Below are 6,256 nucleotides of genomic sequence, written 5' to 3' on the forward strand. Positions count from 1 at the left end.
TTGCTATATAGCTAGAATAGCGTTCACCTTGGTATTATTGGCTTCATTTCCACCTTTGATTCATTTCACCTTCCATCTGTGTAGGAAAACATTTTTTCATTACTTTTGAAATGTATCAGAAAGCCTGAATGTTTCAAGACCTGATTAAAAATCTCCCAAAACAAGAGTGGTATCAACCAAAGGCATGCTAAGGAGACATATCTTTTTCAAACAAAGCACTTACCTGATTATTTTTTATAACGAATTTAAGTGAGTGCTGTGCTGAAGGAGAGGAGAACGCAGCGCTGGCGGGAGCGGTGCCGGGTCAGTCTGGCACTGGCGGGAACAGTTTGCTCTCCTGCGAGAAGCAAGTGTCCTTTTCGTAGCACATCGTCGCCCCTCCCCAAACGCAGTTCTGTACGACATCTGAGTCCGAGGGCAGTCGTGCTGATGGTTGGGTTTGCAGCTGGAAAAGCATCGAGCCCCGATGGGGAGAGGGAGCAGGCAGGAGTGGATGAGGAGAAGGTGGAGTGGGGGGAAATCTCAACCCGTCTGCCACCAGCAGAACAGTAACGTGGGCCTGCAGCCTGAAACAGCCTTGAACAGTAGAACTTGCTTGTTCGGTAAGGAAAGCTGTCCAGAAACACAAAAACATTGTGACTCTACTGAGTAAATACCCATATTCCTTTATTTTTCCTTCTGGTTCTGGCTTCCTTCATCGCACCGCAGATCGTACCCTTTATTCTTCTTTGTCTAAATCAAATTGAATCAACCATCTATCGTTAGAATATTACAGTAGATTATGAGATTTGTAACTTCACAATTGATAAGAAAACTAAGGCGAGCCCCTGCCTGTGATAAGATGCCTGTATTGCTGGGAATTGTGGCTACTGAACCAGTCGTGTGACCCTTGCTGTCATTCCTCTTGCTTCCGAGTGAGGACTGGAGTAGCACTGAGTGCACCTAAGTGTGGGGAATTAGAAAAGTTAACCGTGCCTTCTCCCATCCCCTCGCTGTCCTGCGCGCCCGTTGTGGTCCGCTTGAAGGACTTGGAGAGCGCACCTTTGCAAAGCTAAAATTTCAATGTAAAATTAATGCTTGCATAGTTGAAATGAATCTAGTACAGATAGCTAAAGTAGAACTTCACAGAATTCAAGAAGTCAAGGCCAGAAAGTAAACATTCACAACCTATTGTCAATTTAAAAAACGTAAAAAAATGGCAATACCTACTGGTATGCTACCAGCTCAGTCAGACAAGTTTGTTCCAACAGATGCAATGAGAAACTCATCACTCATATTAAAATAACGTCTTCCGCTGTAAGTAGAGTGTTAAGTTAAATAGGCAGTATTTTTCTAGTGAAAGGACTTCTATGGATCTATGTGGCAAAGACAACAGATGGTACCTTTGGTCTGCAGTCATGCTAATTCCATGTTTCATGCCATTAAACTTCTTTAAACTCATTATCAAAGACGGATACAAGAAGAAATAAACCAATGACAGCCACACAGGCGATGCGGTGCGCGTGAGACCGCAGTGCACAGCTAATTGTTCTTGGCCCTCGCTTCCTGAAAGTGAGGTAAATGTCTTCGTTTCTAGAAGACAAATGCCTCTTTCTGGGAGAAGTTATCCATCACAGGTGTTTCGTCGGTATCTTCAGGCAAAAAGATTGTTTTGAGGATTAGAGTTAAAAGGGACTTTAAAATCCATTCTGTGAATAGTATAAAGTTGGAATGTGAAGACTGTCAAGAAAACCTGGAATTGCAGCAGCGTTCCCCAGCAGTCCGGGCTGACGGCATGCTGGGAGGCTTTCTCCCCTGATTTTCCTTCCCTCCCTGGGTCACACTTGTTACCCGCGTCCTTCTGCCAGCGCTGGTGCTCGTGCAGCCGCGTGGTAAGCCTGTGCCGGGAGCTGATGCAGCCGAAAACTGACCATAGCAGAGTAAAGGAAGAGGAGAAAGTGAGACTGTGGCAAGGGAGGCTGCAGGGCTGAGATCGGCTAAAGCTGCTGTGGAGTGGAAGCTAAGTGAAGAAGAATCACGGGAAGACAATTTTTCTGGAAAAATAATTGTCACATTAAAGTCATTCAGCTGGAGAACAGTGTCACTGTGTATCTTGAAGATGCTAAAGGACTGCTCTGAAAGATTATATTACACCAAACCCACATCATTTCAGATTTGCATCTTAGGTTTTTGACACTTAAATCAAATCCTAAAGAAGTTGGTAAATAGCTGATGAGAAGTAGCATAGGTGCATCATTTTCTTAGCTAGTAGTCATAATTTTGTAAAAAAACCCAAAAAATAATTAAAAAAAACCCCAAAACATTGGCAGCAAGCATTTTTGTTTGGAAGCAAGCAAGGATGGTCTGCTAAGGATTAACTTGTATAGATTTTGTGAAGCACATCGCTATTTTGGTTGTCCCGACAGTGTAATGTAATACTGTTTTATTTTTTTGATACTTGCAAAAATGTCATTGTACTGATAGCCTGAATCTTGTAAAATACAATTGAAAGAGAACTCATGTTCTACAAATCTGTGTTTCTTCTGCAATTGTTTCTAGAATATAGAATCATAAAGATTTATATTAAATATTTATGCTCTGGCTACTGTTTTTATGATTTTTAGCTGATACCATCCTTCATTGAAGACACTGTTTTCTATAAAGCAAGACATTTTTCATGCCAGTTTTCAGCCTTTAAAGCAGAAGAAAGTGTTGTGTATGTGTTTTAAAAGCTAAGGATACTGGAGGCCAAACAAGAAAAAAATAGATGCAGTTTATGTACTAAAATTGTTACAGCAGATTCTTTTAAGATGGTCTTGCTTTGAATCTGATTTTCAATATGTGATACATATTCCAGTGGATATCTTTTATAAGGCCCGATCCGTCTCATCTTTTTGTTTCTCCTCCTAAGCAGAAACTTTTGGACTTCTCCAAAATAAGAACCATTTGGTTTCCTAGAAGGCAGTAGTTCCTCTGACTCAGAGCTGTTCTGAGCAAGGGTTTTTTTAATTTGTGCCTTAATTTCCTCATCTATACAATGAGAATAATACCTAACTGTTTTAATCCAAATGTTTAAATTACTTTAAATGTGCTGTGTAAATACATAATATTTTTATAATTACATGATCCCAATCATTGCACAGTTCTTGGCAGTTTCATAATTATCCTCACAGCATACTGAGCTTGTGAAACTAGTTTAGACTTGGTGAGGATGTAACTTAACGACATTATTTGATATACAGTTATATCTCTGTTGTTATTTATATTGCCTGGTAAATGGGTAACAACAAAAAAAAGATGATAAATTTAGAAGTAGTATTTTTTTTCTAGCTAGCATATATCATAGTATCGTATATCATTCCACTTGTTATTTGAAAGACATGTTCTTCTAAATTTATTATCTTCAGATAAAATATACCCTCTTTTTCCACGTAATTGCTCAAATTCTGACAGAAATCACAGAGTTGGGAGGTAGCAGTGAAGTAAACTGGAGGAAGTGAACGTTTCCGGCTTTTATGTATTTGATGTTATTTGACAAGGTGGAAGGAAACGTACCACCAAGGAGGCTCATGAGGGCCTGGTCTGGAGACCCCAAGCGCATCATGGTTTTGATGTTTAATCCCGAGACAAAGGTGTCCTCCACTTCTAACCTGCTCCATCAGGAACATCCAAACAGTGCGGAGCATCAGACATCATCAGGTTTTTGACAGAGGTCTGCTTACCTCTGACTGACTCCAAGCTCTGGAGCCACTGAGGTCTCTCTCCTTGGTCTTGCGGGCAGAGCCATCTGAAGGGACAAGATGGGCCTGAGAGCTTCAAAATAAAGCATTCCTTGGGGTTGGTGGTGAGGAGGTTGGAGAAGAGTGACGACTTGCAGTTGGGTTTGTGTCCTGGGGCTGGTTGACAGCTACAGCCTTTCCGTCCCTCGCATCTGTATTCAGTCCGAGGACTGAGTGTTTTATTTGTGGACACTTAATTCCTGTAGGTGATCTTTACGCTTCTGCTCCGTTTGGTTAAGGTCAGTTACTGCGTTTAAAGTTTTTAGTAAAGGACTCACCTGTACTCCTCTGGTGGTCACAAGGCCACGATCCCTGAGCTAAAAATCACACCCTAAACAGCATGATGGATAAACTGTGAAAGCGCATTCTGGCTGCTAGACTACCGCTAGTAGCTCTACTGCAACCACTCGCCCGTGTTTCTTCTGGCTGATCACGAACCTGAAAGCTAGGAAATGACTAAGTCATAACTTACCTTTACTATAAGCTTATCCTATTATTTAGGGGATTAGGAGATACTTTATTGCAACATTCAGGCATCAGACTTAACTATTTTTTCTCTTCTTCTCTCTCCCACTCAGCCACATAATCATTCCGTTAAATTACTCGCATAACACGTTTGCAGCAGGACTGTAAAAGGTGCCTGAACGCGGCCAGCCTGAAACCTCCCCCAGGCTGCTGGGTGGGTTACTGCAGCGGCAGTGGAGTTTGACCAACTTCATTCATCACTTTTGCTGAACACCTGGAGAAAAAACGTACTGTCGTGTCACCGATACACCTCTACTCAACAATACATTGATAATCAGATCTTTTATCTCCTCGCCTAACTTTATTAGGCTACGGCTTCTTCCAATACAGTAATGTATATTATTACAATTTGATTTAGATTATTTGCTGACAAGTCCAGTCAGTGTGAAGGATGTTCAAATAACAGTATTGGAGGATGAACTTTTCCCCATCCCATGCCCAAAGTCCTCTGGAGTGAAAACAGCTGAAGGCAGAGCAGTGTTCAGGTGGACACAGGCCTTCCCAGGTGGAACTTCTGGATTTGTGGCTCTTGCTTCGTGCCCCGTCTCCAGTGTATCTATCAATTAGAAATTTCAGCATTGTGACAGAAGCATGATGGTTCTAGGAAGAAGACATCCAAGATTGCACAACAGGGCTCCTAAGGTAGCGCATGCGAGTCCCTCAGCAAGTTGAGGGGTGCTGTAAAGGTGCCTCAATGGGATGATACCAATCTTCATGTTATTGCTGCTAAACAGTATTAAATAACACAGATCCCAGAATACTTTAAAATAGCCACATTCATAGAATCAAGCTGTTCTGGACTAACTAAAAAAGCAACAAGCGTTTAACTCATCAGTACTGCCAACATCTTACGAAAGGAAAAGAAGAATCTGAGTCAGCTGAAGGAAAGTCAACTAAGGAATTTTAGCAGTCAACAGTTGCAGTGTTTTCCTAGCCTTTGCCTTTTGCTCTGTTTGAATCGTGCATTAGTATTTCTAATGGGTAAAGGATCTTCAAAAGAGTGTGCTTCTTGCTTTTTCTTCCCTAAGGAAAAAAGGAGACATGGCAGCAAAGATGAGGGAATAAATTCAGACCAGACATGAGGGTAGCTCCTAGATGAATTCCCTGATACTGACTTTAACAGGATTTTCTCCTTTTTTAAAAAAATCTTAAACTATTTCCCCCTTTTTTCTATCCCTTTATATTCCATTTTTGTGTCCGTTTCTTACATATTTTCAAGAATCGATACCTAGAAACCGAGTTTCTGAATGAGACTCAATGTTTCTTTTACTGTTACAGACCAGCCTGTCTGCAGCATCAGAGGACGAAGCCTAAGCAAACAAGAATAGAACGGGGGACAGCCGCTGAAGTGTCAGCTGGCAAAGTCCACCCTGTCTGCGGCTAGTTTATCGAAACTGATGCCATTTTTTATTGTGTTAGGTCTATTGATGTTAGAGCTCTGCCATCTGCAGAGGGTGCGAGGAATCAGCCCAGACTGCCCCTCGTTTTGTCTTTATGAGGGAAGAAAGAAAGTTTTCAGGTTTGGGGCTGACTCCCCAGGCTTTTCATACAATGGTGGTGTGAAAAGAGTGTTTGAAAATGACCGGCTTCCTCGTACAGAGTAGTTACGCAGGTATGAAATGTCACTGCTTTAACCCTACCTGTGATTTGAAGCAGTAGCACGTGCGGAGTACAGGCATGGTTATAGCCAGGTAAAAATTCTTACAGAAACACAGCTTCTTCCCTCTTCTTTGGAGGGCGATGTACCAGGACACCGGTTCCAGTAACAAGAGCTGTAGTTCAAAACACTGCCGCTTTATTCCCCTTCCCTGGACACATTCAAACACAGGAAAGAAACCAACCTGCATCTCTGTAACCGAGCGCTGTCAGACCCGTCCCTTCTGGCGGGAAGCGGGCTATCTGACCCGCCGGGCGCGGGGCGGGCGAGGCTCCCCTCACGCCGCAGCTGTCGCTCCGTGATAGGGGCCTTCCCT

This window comes from Fulmarus glacialis, unplaced genomic scaffold (assembly GCF_000690835.1).
Source record: "Fulmarus glacialis isolate BGI_N327 unplaced genomic scaffold, ASM69083v1 scaffold48304, whole genome shotgun sequence".
NCBI classification, from domain to species: domain Eukaryota; kingdom Metazoa; phylum Chordata; class Aves; order Procellariiformes; family Procellariidae; genus Fulmarus; species Fulmarus glacialis.